The 19224-nt window shown below is 43.5% G+C and overlaps 1 protein-coding gene across 10 annotated transcripts in view; it reads right to left on the bottom strand.

Moving 5' to 3' along the window:
- WDFY3 (WD repeat and FYVE domain containing 3) overlaps positions 1 to 19224 on the bottom strand; it is a 271937-nt gene that overhangs the window by 239578 nt on the left and 13135 nt on the right. For all 10 annotated transcript variants that reach the window (XM_021101795.2, XM_084973505.1, XM_084973508.1 and 7 more), the window contains exon 2: positions 2114 to 2207. The gene's annotated coding sequence lies outside the window, so the exon portion shown is untranslated. The remainder of the gene's footprint in view (positions 1 to 2113; positions 2208 to 19224) is intronic.

Below are 19224 nucleotides of genomic sequence, written 5' to 3'. Positions count from 1 at the left end.
GTAAGCAGGCAGGATTCAGCGAATTGAGGTCCACAGAGAGAAAGTGACTTACCCAAAGTCATGGTTAGAAGCTGAGATGGGACCAAATCTAATGGCTCTTTCTCCTACCTTCAAATCTTTTCTCAAAAATTAAGTAGAAAGGCTTTTCTTTTACTTGCTAGAGTCAATCTCTGTAACACTTCCAACTATATATTGCCCTCCTCTTCTAACTACACAAACAGTTACTCACTTTCTTCCACTCCCTGCCTTTTAATTCCTACTGCTTTTCTTGCATCTATGTGCACCATTTTTACATACTGGAACACAAGATTTCACTACGGCACAGTTTGGAAATACAGCTTTAGCTTAGCAATTGATCCAATTAAAATACAGATACACCGGGATGGAGTCGTTCTATTATTAGCTGCCCGCATTCTAACGGGAATAAGTCAGATCCTTTTCAGGGATAGGCTTTGAAACAAAGAGGGCAAGATGGCCAATGCCACGTTTTAGGATGATCTTGTCCTAAGCTGCAGCTCGTCCAGGGAATCAGAGTCTTTTCAGGAATACTGGGGATTCGGTACCTAGGAGTAAGCCTCTCTCTGGGAGTCTGAATTACTCGGTATCAAGTGTGCGTGACGGTGGCCACCTTGCTGCCCACAACAAAAAATGGAACCGTGACGAGAGCCAAGCCCAGAGAGTGAGGCAGATGTGCAGGAGAGGCTGAGAGAAAGCTGACCGCGTTTGGTTCCTGGGCTCTCCTGGCACAGCCCAGCTGCATTTCTGTCCCTTGGATCCTTAGGTGTGCCCCAGGCACACCCAAAAGTCTGATAACTTCCCCTTCCTGTTTAAGCTAATGTGCACTGAATCACATGCAATCAACAGAGAAAGAGGGTCAAAAAGGTGCCTGCTCTAACGCTAAGGAACATCATGCAAAGACTAGTAACCTCACGTAAAAAAACTTTTTAAAAAAACGAGGCAAACAGATCAGTCCACGTAGTACTACGACTACAAATAAAAGAACTGGTTGGCAGAAGCCAAGCTTTAAACAGCTACTGGGAAGACTTTCCAGATAGTGGCAGAATAGGAAAAAATTGCAATTCGAAAAGACTGTACCCTCTATCTTCCATTTGGGATTTTTTTAGTTCTCCTAGTTAAAAATATCTCATCAGCTATACACTTGTTAAGGGGTATGTAAATTCTTATAACCACTTCGGAGATCAATTTGGAAATACCTAGAAAAGGTGAAGTTGCAGATTTCATGCCATCTAGAAATTTTACCACGAGGTGGCTACTATGGACCAAATTGTGTCTCCCCAGAGTTCACAGTTGAAGCCTTGAGCCCTGATATGACTGTATCTGCAGTCAGGGTCTTTAGTAGGTAATTAAGGTTAAATGAGGTCATAACAGGGAGGCCCTAAAATGATAAGAAGAGGTAAAGAGCTATTTCTCTGTCTTCTCTCTCTCCTGTCTGTCCTGTGAGTCCATAGCTAGAAGGTGACTATCTACAGGTCAAGAAGAGAGCTTGCACCAGAATCCAACCACAATGACACCCTGTCTTGGGGCCTCCAGCCTCTAGAACAGTGAGAAAATTAATTTTTGTTGTGGACAAAAAATAAAATTAAAAAATAAACTTTTCAGTAACAGTACAGCAAAGTAAACCACTAAAACCAAGGCCCCCCAGGTACTGATAGTATTCTCAAATGCCTCGCAATGTAGTTCACCATTCAAACTAGTCCCTCCAAGTAACTACAATATAATAAAAGTTCCAAAGAAAAGGCTTGCAACTAGATTTTTCCAGGGAAAAAGTATAAAGATGTTTTAAAAACATGATTATCACTCTATGTAGGTATTTACAATAAAAGTATAGTGCTTTATGGCCAGAAGTGAAATCAAATATAATTTACTCCAATCTCTCTCTCTCCCTTTTTTTTTGGGGGGGGGGGTACAAAAAAGTAAAGACATCCGGGAAACAAGACTTGCCTGAGTGGACTCAGCCAACAGTGGTAAAGAAGCACCCAGCCCTTTCGAGTCACAGTCCAGTGCTCTTGCTGCACTGCAGTGATGTGGCAAAGACTACTCTGATTCTGCTCCTGGCTCCCTGTTCAGCAGATGAAACACGCCTAGAATTTACCTGATTCTGCGTTCTGGGCTGGCATGAACCTGCGTAGAAACAGTAAGAGTAGCAGGCACTTTCTTCCTGAAGCAGATGTGGAGAAGTATTACACCTGTGATGAAAGAAAGAAAAAGAAAGTATAGTTTATTTTCAGAATGTCTTAGCACGACGAGCTCTCTTCCTCCTGATGCCCTATCACATTATTGCTTGCCAGTGATTACTACTGGAACACCTGACACATTTCATTTAAGACAGATAAAACTTGCTGTTCAAAATCCAAAGAATAGAGTCACTTAAAGCTGGTCTCTACGGATCATCTGCCTCAGCTTCTTCATTTTACTGGTGAGAAAACCTAAGACCTGGAAAAGTTATGTAAAGAATCAGTGACAACACAGTCACTTAGTGGCTGAGCCAGGTCCTGAATCTAATTCTTCCCACTTCAGTCCAATATTCATGTGTGCACATCATGAATCACTCTGTCTCTTTTCAGAGGACCAAATATGAGCAAAGAAAACAACAACAACAAAACAAAAACCTATGTTATTCCTCATTTTTGAATAAAGGGCTTTGGAACTGAGTATCTGTCGACATGTGAAGATAAATGTGGTGAACCGAGCTGAACTGATATGTTCTAAATTAAAATTAAAAAACACTGCTTCCTCACTCAATGGTTATACGCCAAGCTTGAGTTATTTAGCACGCCACCTAAAGGATATTTAAATGTTTCTTTTCTTTGCCATTCAATATTTCAATACAAAAACACTCGAGTGTGAATGGTGAGTCTGGGTCCTGGGCTTTCCGATCTTTGTTCTCACCAAGTTCTACGATCTTAATCAATTACTTCGTAAGTTCCAAAGCCCTTTATTCAAAAACGAGGAGCTTAGATTAATTCCTACCGGCCTTCTAAACTCTAAAAAGTTATGCCTAAGTACAGCTTTATCTTTTCACAACAGTCTGCTGTTTTACTTGCTTTGGCCGTACACTCATTTTCGAATCTCTTTGATCACATTAGTGCAAGAGTTTAAACATCAGCAACAGTGCCCTCAAATACCCAGCTCGTCATCATCGAAGATCTTATTTAACAGTCGCCTAGGGTTGCTATTTCACTTAGTTGATAGGAACCCAGCTAAAAGGGGAAGAAAAAGCAGTTTTAAAAATCTACTTCGGTGGTTTCTAAGAAAAATCCTTAATTATTTTCCCAAATTATTCGCACAGTCATTCATCCAAGTTGTTACCCAGTGGCTTGTCAAACAGCAGACACGGGTTTCATCAGAAGACTTTACAACAAGATGCCTCTAGTGAAATACTGAGTGACGTCAGGGATTCAAGCAGGCAGCAGCGGTGACACGTCTCCTAAACCGTCATGTCAGAATGTGCCTTTACTGGGTTGTTGGTTTTTTTAAAATATATTAATTACCCCCTTACATCAAATGTGTTACATGTAACATGCTTTAAGTTGAAAAGCAAAATAATAGAATGAACACCCAGGCACTTGTCACCCAGTAAGTTGCTGGTAATGTTTTACTGATTTGCTCCTGCGTGTCCCGGCCCCGGCCCCGTGTCTCTCACCCCTTCAGTCCAGTAAGGGGTCTCCCACGCTTTGTGTTAATCACGCCTCTGCTTTTTAGAAAGTGCATTACATGCGTACATGTCCCTCAGCAACGCTGTACTTCATTTTCTCATTCAATATTTTTTTTGAAGATGTATTCATGACGCTGCCTGTAGTTGCAGTTCACTCATTTCAAGGCAGGATCATTCTACATCGTGTACATCACACCAGGACATCTGATTTTCTCTCCAGAGTTTGCTTTTTTTCCCTCTCATGAACATTACTGTTATGAAAGTTCTCACATGTCTATTCCGCATGTGCCAAAGTTTCTCTTAAGCATTTGCCTCGGAGGAAAGGAATACACGTGTTTTCAACTTTTCACGAGGTTGGTAATTTCTATTTTCCCCGTGTTTTGAGCAGCGTATAAATCTTATCAGCACCAGGCAGTTCGCACTCATCCACACGCTGTCCAACATTCAGCAATGACACCTTCTTAATCTGAGGCGTGTAAAACCGAACTGTGGCCTTAACTTGCATTTCCTTGTTGATTAATGATACTGAGCATTTCTTCAGGGTTACTGGCTAAGTTACGGTTCCTCTTTTACGAAATGCCCATTTATTTATTTATTTTATTTTGCTTTTTAGGGCCGCACCCGAGGCATATGGAGCTTCCCAGGCTAGGGATCGAATTGGAGCTGTAGCTGCTGGCCTACACCGCAGTCATAGCAAGGCGGGATCTGAGCCATATCTGCAACCTACACCACAGCTCAAGGCAACACAGGATCCTTAACTCGCTGAGCGAGGCCAGGGATCGAACCTGCATCCACATGGATCCTAGTTGGGTTTGTTAACCACTGAATCAGGAAGGGAACTCCTAAAATGCCTATTTATTTCTACTGCCCACTTCCTCCTCAGTTTTTGCCCTTTATTTGTGTGTTTTGGGGTTTTTTTGACCCACCCATGGCATGTGGAAGTTCCTGGGCCACGGATCTAACCTGTGCTCAGAAATGACCCAAGCAGAGTTCCCATCGTGGCGCAGTGGAAACGAATCCAACTAAGAACCATGAGGCTGAGGGTACGATCCCTGGCCTCGCTCAGTGGGTTGAGGATCCAGTGTTGCCGTGAGCTGTGGTGTAGGTCGTAGACACGGCTCGGATCTGGCGTTGCTGTGGCTGTGGTGTAGGCTGGCAACTACAGCTCCGGTTAGACCCCGAGCCTGGGAACTTCCATATGCTGAGGGTGTAGCCCTAGAAAAGACAAAAAAAAAAAAAGAAAGAAAGAAATGACCCAGGCCACTGCACTGACAACGCCAGATACTTAACCCACTGAGCCACATGGGAACTCCTGTCCTTTATTATTTCATAGCAATTATGTATGTATTTTGGATGCTGATTATTTGGTTTTGCCCATTTTGAATTACTGGGTACAGGTAAGCTCTGAGATAAAGAAGTAGAAACAGAAACAGCAGGAGACTAGACAGAACTGGAAACAGTAAGCTAGAGTATCAATGCTTTTCTCAACACATTTTTCTATTTTTTTCTTCTTTTTATGGCCAACCAGCAGCATATGGAAGCTCTAAGGTCAGGGATCAAATCGGAGCTGCAGCTGCCAGCCTACACCACAACCAGAGCAATGCCAGATCCGATCCACATCTGTGACCTATGCCACAGCTTGCAGCAATGCCGGATCCATAACCCACCAAGTGAGGCCATGGATCAAACCCACACGCTCACGGATACTAGTCAGGTTCTTAACCCATTGAGCCACAGTGGGAACGCCACATTTTTGTATGTTGATATAGTCTACAGATGTCTTAAAGTATCAGATGTCTAAAATGGTAGGTAATCTTTTTTAATAGCTTTTTTTTGTTTTGTTTTGTTTTGAAGAAAGATTTCTTTTGTCTTCATTATGTGTAGATGGAGATTTATCATTTCAATATGAAGTGTTCATGTTCCATTTTTTTGGAAAGTCTTTGAGGTAGAGGAGAATATTTATTCTTGTTAATAGAAGCTTTGGCCTTGTCAATTTAAATTTTTTCTTTTTCTTTTTTTTTTTTTTTTTTTTTGTCTTTTGTCTTTTTGTTGTTGCTATTTCTTGGGCCGCTCCCGCGGCATATGGAGGTTCCCAGGCTAGGGGTCGAATCGGAGCTGTAGCCACCGGCCTACGCCAGAGCCACAGCAACGTGGGATCTGAGCCGCGTCTGCAACCTACACCACAGCTCACGGCAACGCCGGATCGTTAACCCACTGAGCAAGGGCAGGGACCGAACCCGCAACCTCATGGTTCATAGTCGGATTCGTTAACCACTGCGCCACGACGGGAACTCCTAATAGCTTTTATTTTTATTTATTTTTGCTTTCTAGGGCCACACCCATGGTATATGGATGTTCCCAGGCTAGGGCGTGGAACTGGAGCTGCAGCTGCCAGCCTACACCACAGCTCACAGCAACACCAGATCCTTAACCCACTGAGCGAGGCCAGGGATGGAACCTGCATCCTCATGGATGCTAGGTGGATTCATTTCCACTGTGCCACAACCGGAACTGTCTGTTTTATAACATTTTGATATAAATTCAGCCAAGGGCAAATGCTTTGATATGATTTCAGTGCATTCTAATTACAATATGCAATCTAATTCAGGTATCCACTTTACACACATCACAATTTAAATCACATTTTAGGCAGAGTTCTCATGTTGATTTGGACATTTTAAGTGTTTTTATTTCATGCTTTGGTTACCTCCAATTTAGAACAAGTTAGTTACACTGTAAAGGGTTGAGTTTAAATGTATATGCACATATGTTAAAAAAAATTCAATTTTGGAAGTTCCCTGTGGCACAGCAAGTTAAAAATCCAGTGTTGCCACAGCTGTGGCACAGGCCACAACTGCGAGGCACGCCACAACAGGGAGTTCCTGCTGTGGCGCAGTGGAAACCAATCCAACTGTATCCATGAGGACGCAGGTTCGATCCCTGGCCTCACTCAGTGAGTTAAGGACCCAGTGTTGCCGCGAGCTGTGGTGTAGGGTCGCAGACGCAGCTCTGACACCATGCTGCTGTGGCTCTGATGTAGGCCGGCAGCTGCAGCTCTGATTTGACCCCTAGCCTGGCAACTTTTTAGGGTGGGTGTGGCCCTAAAAAAGCAAAAACAAAAACAAAAAACAAAACTAAATTACATTAAATAGAACACCAGAGACCTATATATCAGACACGGCTAGACAACTAGCTGTACCTCCTTGGCGTTTAAGTTGGTTTTCTCATACCTAACGTGAAAATTGTGCTGGTAAATTCCAAGGACCTTTGAATCATCATCTTTGGCTTGAAGATCAATGAGAAAAAATTTTCTCCAGACAGCCCCAAATGAGTTTTGGGAATCTCTTCCCAAGTGTGAAATAAACTGGACAGAGTAGCAAAAAGCTAAGTATCTGAAAAAAAATTTTAACAAGCAGGGCCAGAGCCCTCCTAAGGCCTCCCAGGACTCCTGGCAGATCACCTGATGACGGGCAGCCTCCTACCGGAGAACAACCAAAAGCCACATACGATCCCAGTCGCTCTGCCGTGCTGCCCTTGCGTCCTACGTAGCGCCCACATCCCCCACATGCCTGCATCTGAACTGCGCTTGAACTTCCCGAAGCCACATCAGGTCTCACTCTTCCATTCTGATACTAGACGTTATGCCTCTGCTATTCAAGGACATTGCTTCAGTAAGTCCGACTTCTCTTTCTTACATCATCAATTTCTTAATTTCCTGTTCCTAATCCAATAAAGCAAAACTCTCTCTCTCTCTCCAGTCACCAGAAAACACACATCAGCAGCAAACCTCTGGACCCGACATACCCCTCTAGGTTATGGCCAATTTCTTTGATTCTCTTTCCAGTGAAAGGTCAGGAAAGAGTTGTCCTTAACTCTCTCTGGCTTCAAGTATCTTTGGGTATTTTTTTTTTTCCCTTTCAGGGCTGCACATGGGACCTATGGCAGTTGCCAGGCTAGGGGTCGAATCAGAGTTACGGCTGCTGGCCTACACCACAGCCACAGCCAATCCCAGCCACATCTGTGACCTACCCCCCAGCTTGCGGCAATGCTAGCCCCTTAACTCACCGAGCGAGGCCAGGGACTGAACCCACATCCTCATGAATACTAGTCAGATTCTTGACCTGCTGAGCCACAACAGGAACTCCTTAATTCACCCTGAACACACTCGAAGACTCTTCTTCCCAACACACCACTGAAACTCTGAAGTCGCCAGTTACATATACGTGGTAGGATGCAAAAGCCAGGCACGTGTCCTCTCTCCCGACCCTCTGCAGCAACCGGCGTGACGCATCAAGCCCTGACACATTTCTTTACCTGCTGGCCTCGGAAGCCTCTCCTAGTTTCTCCTGGTGGCGTCCCACCTCAAGGGCCAGGCCTCACCTCCTTCGATTATTTCTCCTTTTCTACGGGATCACGGAAGTTCCCACTCTCTCTCTCACCCGTCCGCAAATACCACTGGCTCTATCCACCCAACATACCCAGAATCTGACCACTTCTCCTCACCTACATAGAGGCTTAGTATAGCAGTAACTATCATTTCTCAGATTTTTTCCATAGTTTAGTAACTGGCCGCCCAACTTCTACCCTTGCCCTGTGTCCTTTTTCATCAAAGCAGCCAGGATAATCTTAACGCAGATCAGATAATGTAACCTCTGTGGCCCCAACCTCCCGATAGCTTCTCATCTCAGAGTAAATGCCAAAATCTGTAAAGCAGCAAAAAAGAACCTACATAATTTAGCCCCCATTACCTCTGACCTCATTTCCTACCGACCCCTTGCCATTCCTGACACAGGCTTGGCATCCTCCTGGCGCAGGGCCTTTACCCTTGCTGTTCTCTCTGCCTCAATGCTGTTCCTAGCGATAATTACCTCTACATGCCTCACTCCCTGGCTACTTTCAGATCTTTGCTCAAATGTCTCCTGGGTTAACTCTTTCCTATTCATTTATTTAAAACTAACAATTCCGCTCCCTGATGTATTCTCTGCCACTGTTACTAACGTTCATTTCACTTCTGTGGCTGCTTGTGTATATCCCCCCACAAACACCAAGTGCACGAGGGCAAGAGCTTTGTTCTGTTTGGTGCTCCATCTTTAATGCCTGGGAAGGGGTCTGGCACATAGTAGGGATTCAGTTAACATTTTCTGAATGAAGAAGTGAATAATTACCCTCTTAGGGCTAACCATGACAATCTTCCTGAGATTATAAAACAAAGCAATCTAAATGATCAGGGGGCAACAGCTAGACTCTGAGGTAAGGAATTATTCTAATATCTCTTCCACAGAGAAGGGATAACAATAACTCAAAGGCTTCAGGAGATGTTGTATCTATTACTTCCATAAACTTTAACCAATACAGTAAAGAGTCCCCCTTCCCCCGCACCCCCAAACAAGGTTGTAAACTCTGGCTGTCCACAGGGGGACATTTATTTCCCACTCGCTGCCATCATATTCAACAATGGTTAGTCTGCAGAGCCACAACACCAACACATAGGAAAATATTATAAAAATGTTCCTTCCAAGCTTGTTCCAGACAAAGAACTGAGCTCTTTATAAATAAGGAAATTCTAAAAATAAAGGACAGATATTTTTAAGTGTGTTAAATATTTTGTTTGGAAATAATTTCAAACTTAACAGAACAGTTGCAAAAATAAGAATACAAAAAGCACCCTTCTACTCGTCATAAAATGTTAATGCTACCTTCTTTGCAGTGACATTTGTGCCCATAAATTTCTTGCATTTTCTTCCCCCTCCACTTAGACATACACACTTGAGCTGCTTTCCCCCCCGCAAACCAAAGGAAGATAAATCATAGATACCACGGCCCTTTGCGCCTTTGCTTCAGAGCACACTTCCTACCAACAGAGATGCTCTCTTCCGAGACCACAGTACAGTCACTGGCAACAATGTGACCATCGCGACGGTATTTGTGTTTAGGAGCCAGACTCCACCTAACTGCAACGAATCCAATGACAGATACTCTTCTCTCCCCACCCAGTACAGGATCCAGTCTAGGATCAGGCATTACAGTTAGTGGTTCTCTCTTAAGCCTCCTGCAGTGTGGAACACCTCCACCTTTGTCTTTTATGACACAGGGGGTTTTTTGTGAAGGACACAGCCTCATCCCCTTCTTACCAACTAGAGTAGCCTCACCTGGGGCTTGTCTAATATTTCCTGCACATCCAGATTATGCAGTCCTGGCCAGAATACGACATAAATGGCCATGGGTCCCCTGGCGGCGTCATAGTGAGAGCCACACAGTGTCCACCTACCCCACGTTGCTGTTGGATCCCACCAATGCACAATCGCTATTTGATACCTTGCAAATACACGCAGTCTGTGGGGAGACCTCACGCTGCAGAAATACCCTGTTCCTCAGCAATATTTCCTCCCTTGATTGTGCTATGATTCTTGCCTGATCTTATCTTTACTGTAAGGGCTGCAAAATGATGATCTCCCAATTCTAAAACTCAGAATTCTTCTCTAAGCAAGAGACCTCCCTTCTCTATTTATTCATTTATCAGTTTATTACCATTATGGGTAATGAATTCCTATTTTTAATAGTTCATAATTCATTAGTATACATGTTTCACGAACAGGCTGCTGATGTTCCAACTGATAGGACCCCGGACAAGTTTATCCCATGTTCCCATTTTTTTCAAAAACATTTTCTTATTTTCTAGCATTGAAAGAAAAAAAAAAAAAGAAAGATACAGATTGATCTGGTAAGTACCCTGCCCAGACGTGCAATGAGCCATTTCTCTAAGGAACTCCAGTTCTTTTGAGTTGGGAATAGTATTAAGACACCAAGATTTGGTAATTGGTGTGCCGACCACTCTTTGCCTTTTTCTTGGACAGAACTACTAGGAAATACATGCATGCAAATACACAGTTGCATATAAATATATGCATGTATGTTTGTTTATACATACATTTACATGTGCTTTCAAAAATAATGAATTCACACAGACACCTTCAATTCCAGCCCATGCCCACAGGACTCATTTTTCCCTTCTCCCACGCCACATGTGTATGTCCTTCCTTCCTCGGGCTCCAGCTTCAACAACCTGAAAACTTCTAGCCAATCCAGCTATGCCTATAAATGACCTGGGGCTCTTTGTCCAAATCACTACAAAAAAATGTATACCCTAGAGGAAAGAGTTCAGAATTTGTTTGCAACCCCTCCCTCTTACCTCCACCCAAGCTGAGGGTAAACAATCAACAAATTACTATGTTAAAAAATTACTTAGATTCACTCTTTTTTCCCCTTCAATGTAAATGTAGTACTAATTTAAAATATAATAGGACTTATTGTTTTTTGGTGGTTTAGGATTTTCCCCATTCCCATCTTTATTCTCCCTCTGGACAATAACAGGCTTTGAAAAGTCAAAACTACCTAAAAAGGTTTATTAGGAAGTGTCATTCCCTCCCATAAACCTTGGTTCTAGCTATCTCTACCGCCCCTTCTTTTGCAAAGTTAAGCAGATACCAGTGTGTTTTATCCCTCTACCTGCCCCACCCCGTGTCTTTACACAAAAGATAGCAAACTAAATCTGTGTGTTTACACTAAATATGTGTTTACTCAGTCCAGACCGGAGGAAGCTGTCCCAGAGTAATTATATAAGACCAGCAAAATCTTAATACCAAAACTAGACATGGACATGAAAGAAAATAACACAAGAAATTCAGTCTCTTCTGGGTTCGCAGATGCAAAATTTTTTAACAAAACATTAGTAATATGTCAAAGGGATATTACATCACAACCAAGTGGAGTTTATCCTGGAAATACGACAGTTCAACACTTGAAAATTAAACAATATAATTCACTATATCACAGAATAAAGAAGAAAAATCATATGATCATCTCAAGAGACAGAAATAGCACTTTACAAAATTCAACATTCATTCATGATTGTAAAAAGTCTTAGTAAACAAGGAATAGAATGGAACTTAAGCTTATAAATGGCATCTTTAAAACAAATGCGACTAATACTATACGTAATGGTGAAAGGCTGAATACTTTCTGACTTTAATATTATGATGGAAGTCCTAGCCAAGGTTATGTGGTATGAAAAGGAAATAAAAGGTATACACTACAACAGAAGAAATAAAACTGTCTTTACTCCCAGCAACATGACTGTATATATAGAGAGAAAATCCCTAAAAATCTAACAAAAACCAAAAAACAAACAAAAAAAGAAAAAACCCGACCGAAACTACGAGGTATAATAAAGGAATTTAGCAAGGTTGTAGTACACAAAGTTTAATATACAAAGATCAGTCATGTTTCCACATATTAACAATGAAACCACTGAAAATTACATATTTATATACTGCCCATTTATAATAGCATCCAAAGAACATGAAACACTTAGGGATAAATCTAACAAAAAATATGCAAAATTTGTATTCAGAAAACTATAAAACACTAATGAGGTAAATCAAAGATGAGTAAATGAGGAGATACACCATGTTCAAGGATTGGGAGACTCAACATAGGTAAGATATCGCTACCGGCCAAACTACAGACTCAATACAATCCCAATCAAGATTCTAGTGGATTTGGGGGTGGTGTGCTATCAGAGTGATTCTAAAACTTACACAGAAAAGCCAGGAGACGAGAAGAGTCACAACAATCTCAAGACCAAAAACCGTAATATTCATAGTAAATGACCGCAGGTTTTATTACAAAGTCACAGTAAACACGACGGTATGGCAGTGGCGAGAGGAGAGAAACCCCATCAGTGGAAAAGAATAGAGCTTTCAGAAATAGACACAGACGTCCATCATCAAGTGATGTTTGATAAGCTGTCAAACGAGTGAATGAAAACAGGAAAAACTTTTCACCACATAGTGCCAGAACAAACGACATCCACATGCAAACATCTGAAACAAAAGAATCTCAATCAACTCACGCACGTCACATCCAGTATTTACCCAAAATGGATCACAGACCTAAACGTAAAACCTTAAATTATAAAACTTCTAGACTAACACAGTGCTAAATAATTGAGACTCTGACTTAGGCAAAAAATTCTGATAGATATGAAGTATAAACCGTTTAAAGAAAAAAACTGACAAACTGGATTTCATCAAAATTAACTTCTGCTCTTCAAAAGACACTTTTAAAAATGAAGTCATAAACTGAAAGTATCTGTAAGACAAATACAAGATAAAAGACAGGTATTTTCAAAATACATAAAGAATTCTTATAACTCAATAAAAATAAAATAAGCAGCCTAGTTTTTCTTTTTCTTTTTAAGGCCACACCTGTGACATATGGAAGTTCTCAGGCCAGGGGATGAATTGGAGCTGCAGCTGCAAGCCTACACCACAGCCATAGCAATGCCAGATCTACACCACAGCTGCGGCAATGCTGGATCCTTAACCCACTGAACAAGGCCAGGGATGGAATGAACCTACATCCTCATGGATACTAGTTGGGTTCTTAACCCGCTGAGCTACAATGGCAATGCCAGCCTAATTTTTAAAAGAGCAAAAAATGTCAATACTACTTTAAAAAAAAAGAGAGAGAGAGAGGAAAAAAAAGACAAGAAAGAAAAAGAGATAGCGGAGTTCCCATCGTAGTGCAGCGGAAATGGATCTGACTAGGAACCATGAGGTTGAGGGTTCGATCCCTGGCCTCGCTCAGTGGGTTAAGGATCTGGCGTTGCCGTGAGCTGTGGTGTAGGCTGCAGATGAGGCTCGGATCCCGCGTTGCTGTGGCTCTGGCGTAGGCCGGTGGCTATAGCTCCGATTCGACCCCTAGCCTGGGAATCTCCATATGCCGCAGGAACGGCCCAAGAAATGGCAAAAAGACAAAAAAAAAAAAAAAGGAGTTCCCGTCGTGGCGCAGTGGTTAACGAATCCGACTAGGAACCATGAGGTCTCGGGTTCGGTCCCTGCCCTTGCTCGGTGGGTTAAGGATCCGGCGTTGCCGTGAGCTGTGGTGTAGGTTGCAGACGCAGCTTGGATCCTGCGTTGCTGTGGCTCTGGCGTAGGCCGGTGGCTACAGCTCCGATTCAACCCCTAGCCTGGGAACCTCCATATGCCGCGAGAGCGGCCCAAGAGATAGCAACAACAACATCAACAACAACAACAACAAAAGACAAAAAAAAATAAATAAAAATAAAAAAAGTTATTTAAAAAAAAAAAAAGAAAAAGGGCAAACAAGCACATGAAAGGATGTAATGTCACAAATTATGTGTGAAAAGCAAAAGCACTGACAAATGTTGCTATAAACATTAATTTTTTTTTGTAGACGTAGGCTTTCACTTCTCTTGGATTATACCTAGAGATGGAACTTACAGCTCATAGGGAATAGGTTTAACTTCATAAGAAACTGGCCAACTATTTGCTAAAGTGGCTCCATCATTTTACCAGGAACTCGTACGAGAAGAAACCTCTGGTGGTACCATCGTCACACTTGATTCTTAACCATGCTGGTGCGTGTGCGGTGGTTTCGCCACATGGTTTTAATTCACATTTCCTTGATGAGCAGGGATGCTGAGAATCTCCTATGTACTCGTACCTTTCTATGTCGCATTTATTGGCCATTCATATACTATGGTCAATATCTGCACAAATCCTTTAACCATTTTTTCGACAGGGTTCTTTGTCTTATTATTATGAGAGTTCTAAAGATATTCAGATTCAAATCCTTTGCTGGATATATGTTTTGCAAATATTTTCCCCAACCTTTGGCTGGCCTCTTCATTTTCATTTCTTTTCTCCCAATGGCAGAGCATGTTCATTTAAAGAAAACCCATGGAGTTCCCGTCATGGCGCAGAGGTTAACGAATCCGACTAGGAACCATGAGGTTGCGGGTTCGATCCCTGGCCTTGAACAGTGGGTTAAAGATCCGGCGTGAGCTGCGGTGCAGGTCGCAGATGCGGCTCAGATCTGGCCTTGCTGTGGCTGTGGTGCAGGCCAGCAGCTACAGCTCCGATTAGACCCCAGCCTGGGAACCTCCATATGCCGAGGGTGTGGCCCTAAAAAGACAAACAAACAAATACCCAAAACCATATACTGGCATTTTTCATATTAATGAACATACATACTTAGGAGAATATAAAATGTCAAGCAGAACATATTTTTTTGGAAGCAAAACAACATAACTGCCCTGCTCTCCACTGCAACACAAACTCTTCCTCTCTTGCCCTAGCCCACCCCCCAAAGATACTCATTAACAGTCTGGTATGCACCTTGCAGACATTTCTCTTCTCAAATGAGTACAGGGGCACGCGTGCATGCACACACACACACACACACACACACACACACACTCACGCCTTCCCAAACACAAGACATGGGGCATTTTAGAATCCTGTTAACCAAAATTTTAAAAAGTGTTTAAGTGAGGCCTTTATGACTGAGGAACCGTAAAACATGAAATCAAAAGGGAAAGATCTGAGTCAGGTAAGAGAAAAGAAAGCTAAAACTTAATACAGTCATTGCACGTGACTAGAAATCTTCAGCCTTGAGACTTGCAGAATTATTATTTCCATTGTCAACACTTCTCAGAGTGGCTGGGAGCCTACAATCCTTCCCTTTCTGTGCCATAATCAATGGCCTTGAAGAAAAATATCAGACAAAAAACTAACAGGGAGATTTAGGGAATGGCCATTTGAGTAACAATAGGGCCACAGCCTAAAAAAAATTCCTCACCAGAATCCTGCCTTTGCCAAAGCAAACACATCAAAATATAAAGCCTCTTAAGGAGTTCCCTTTGTGGCGCAGCGGAAAGCGATCCGACTAGGAAGCATGAGGTTTCCGGTTCGATCCCAGGCCTCGCTCGGTGGGTTAAGGACCCGGTGTTGCCGTGAGCTGTGGTGCAGGCCGCAGATGCAGCTTAGATCCCCCATCACTGTGGCTCTGGCGTAGGCCAGCAGCTACAGCTCCGATTCGACCCCTGGCCTGGGAACTTCTGTATGCCGCAGGTGAGGCTCTAAAGGGACAAAACAAAACAACAAAAACCCCCACATGTGCCAAGTCGAACTCCCTCTCCAGCCAGGCTCGTCCTTGCTCAGTGGTTTCATGACAAGGAATCAATTACTGACCCAAAAGGCTGACCTCACTGCCACAAGGGTGGAGAAGCCATTTGCCTGCGGTCCCCCACAGGCACTACCTCTTAGCAGACAAATTACATCAAGCCCCTTGGGTTACAGAAATGGTGACGGCCACTCCTTGCTGTACCAGACACCCGTTCTCCGTGTGCCTCTGCCAGAACCACGAGGCAGGACGAACTGAGGGCTTCCTATAAGTCACGTACCCTCGGATCCAGGAACTCACTTCAACTGGCAACTGCTGACGCCTCGTTCGTCTTAGGGAACCGACTCTTATGCAGACACAGCTGTCCCCATGTCAGGAGGCAATGACTACACCTTGAAACTGAATAGTAGCGTTGTTGCCACAGCTAAAAACTTCTCAATTTGGGGTGCTGTCCTGAGGGATGCAAACTGGGCTCTGAACCATCAACCAGTGCAGACTGCCTCCCATCTCTGAATATACTGGATAAGGGAACCAGACGGAAATGAAGTGGTGTCTTTTCTGCTCTCAAAAGTTTTGCTTCTTGTCTCGTGAACTCTGGAATCTGCTGATCTAGATGTTTTAGTACCAAAAAAAGAAATACTTCTACCGGGAGACGAAATAACTGTTTCACTCTCCTGAAAGCTGGGCGTATGTTCAGTTTGATTTTCTCATGACAGTAGAAAAACAAGCAAAAATGGAGCTCCAGAGTGGGTTGAGAGTGACTGCCCAGGACCGTCAAGGGGAGGAGAGGTTGCGGCTCTGCCTCTGGGGCTAGAAGACCAGGAGAGGAACCCGGGGAATGCAGGGGAGCGTGCTCTGGCCGTGGTGCAGAGTGTTCAGTGCGAGCCCATCACAACCCCACACAGTTCCAACTATCAGGAGCTCAGACCCCCTTGGGAACAGAGGCCTGGGTCTGCCTGTAAGGAGCAGACCCCTGGGAAGCCAGGATGCTAGCGGAGGTAAGAAATCTGACGAGAAACAGGCCAGGGTGTGTGCACGGATGCAATACTAAGGATTGTAGCCATCCTTAATTTCCTTACCCGTCACTGGTGTGTGCTAAGAACCCCCATCTTTCCCTTTAAATACAACTCCTTTTTATTTCCTTTTCCTGTCCCCCACTCATGCAGACAGCACGTTAGCAGGAATGGAATCTTACTTGTAAAACATCCAGAAAGAGTGACAATGGAACCAGGGGCCGGCCCATATCCCCCAGAACCAGCAGCACTGTGGCACTGCTTCGGCTTTGCCTTTGGACCTGCTCCCGCTAGAAGAGTGGCCTCAACAGATGGGATGTAGCAGGGTTATATCTCCACCGTCGTGCCGGTGGGCAAAGAAGAGAAGGGAAGGAAACCCCTACAGGGGGAGACAGTCTAGACGCCCCCCAGCAGGGCTGTCCAGCTTGGGACTTCCCCTCTGGTGGGGACGGCCCCCAGCACACAGGGCAGACTCCCGGGGCTCTGACTATGCTGCACACCCCGGGGACTCCTCGGGGAAACTGACACCTGATCTGAATAGGGCTAATCTAACCCTTTCTTGTTGAAGTACAAAAATCGAAAAGGCACGACAGAGACTAAATCTTACAGCGAAGACACATTAACGGCAGGGGTCTGGAAAGAAGGTATAAAAACCCTGGCTGATGAGCTCCCGAGAGCTCCTCTGGTTTCCTCTGTTGAAGCCTCATTCAATTCATCATTCAATTTCCAGCATGGGTTCCGAAAATGCCTTTTGTTTCCCCTCAAGCGGGTAAGTATCAGCTGACTGCAACCCAAAAGTGCTTCTAGGACTTCTTCTAGGAAGCAAAAAGGTGCGGAAGGTTCTCATTTTAACATCAAATGATCACAATCACACATCTTCCTTGCTTCCTCTTACCCAGCTCAAAACTCAACCAGCATAGTGCACTTTTGCCTTCAGAACTGTGGCATCAGAACGCTCATGCCTAGCATGCTTTTTCATATCCTCCTATTTTGCAAGAAAGCACATTTACCCCAAAGCTCCAGTCTGTTCACTGGAGCACCAGTTCCCTGTTAAGACATCACTCGGAAGTGTCAGCAGTTCTCTGCATCTCGTGATCCCACACCAGTGCCAACGAAGCAAAGTGAATGATTACTGATTAACAATGGAAATGCATTCTGTCCTTAAAAGACAATAGCACATAAAATAATTTCAAGACTGGCCTGTTTCGGCGCCCCATGTGCCTGGATTCTCGTGTCACTTAAATCTTAGATCACCAATATGGGCTTCTGACAGGAGATGCTGACGCAGTTCCAGCCCTCGTCTCCCATGGTGGATCAAGACACCATTGAGATTGATTCACTCTGCTTTTACACCCCAGCCGAGAGGACTAGGGTTCCCGGCTTGTCCTGACACCCACGGTATCTGCTCTCACCCTCTCTGCTCTTCTAGCCTTGTTTATACCTCAGTTATTGTACCTAGGCTTCTGTTCTGATCCTTCTGGAGGCTCCCAGTCTGGTCCCTGCCTCATCGTCTCTTCCTATGATGGGGACACCTACTTGCAACTACCAGTCCCAAGCTCGAGGACCGGTATCAGGCCATTATCTAGAGCCCAGTACCCACAGACAGAATTTTCTGGCCGGCACTCATAAATAAATGTATACATGCATGAACTCATTCATTCCTCTCCCCTCTTCTCCCTCCCTTCCCCGCCCCCTCCACGATTCCATGTGCTTCTTCATCCTGAATTCCCACTCACAGCAGGTTGTGTAGGTTTGCTCTCAGGCTTCTATGCCGACATGGGGTACCAGAGAACCTTTTCTGCCACCTGTAGTTTAGGTGAGATTGGCTCTAATACGCAGCACCATTTCATGTGTGGACTCATTTTAGCCTGTTCCATATAACAACAGAGAGTTCAGCCCTACTCTAAAACTTGGCGATGCTCTGTCACATCTCAAATACACAAAACTCTACCAAATCTTGAGATATGACAAAAGTATACAAACTTAACGGAATTTAGAAACACAGCAAATAAACAAAAGGAAAATTTTCTAAATGGTATGAATTGGAATCTACGTCATACAATGATATTAAAATAATATGATTCCTGGATATTTAGATGCCAAATCTTTATTATTATTATTTTTAATAGTTATTCCCCCAATACAATTCTTTTTCTACTGTACCGCATGGTGACCCAGTTACACATAGATGTACATATTCTATTTTCTCCCATTATCAGGCTCATCATAAGTGACTAGACATAGTTCCCAGTGCGACACAGCAGGACCTCATTGCTCATCCATTCCAAAGTCAATAGTTTGAATCTATGAACCCCAAGCTCCCCAACCACCCCACTCCCTCCGAAATTCTTTTAAATCACTAGATTATAATTTTTAAAAGCAGAGAAAAAAACAATTTTAAAAATATATTCGACTATAGCATATAGGAATGGCCATTTCATTCTCCAGAGTTCAAACAATAATTTCTTGACACTAAATAGACAATGGACATCAAAGCATTAAAACACTGTGTCTATATGTAGTCAAATACATCAGTATCTCTTTTGA

Source organism: Sus scrofa, chromosome 8, assembly GCF_054392235.1.
Source record: "Sus scrofa isolate SSC_HxYL_T2T_F1_AM1 chromosome 8, Sscrofa_HxYL_maternal_Yorkshire_Landrace_v2.0, whole genome shotgun sequence".
NCBI classification, from domain to species: domain Eukaryota; kingdom Metazoa; phylum Chordata; class Mammalia; order Artiodactyla; family Suidae; genus Sus; species Sus scrofa.
This window is presented reverse-complemented; position numbering and strand designations above follow the sequence as displayed.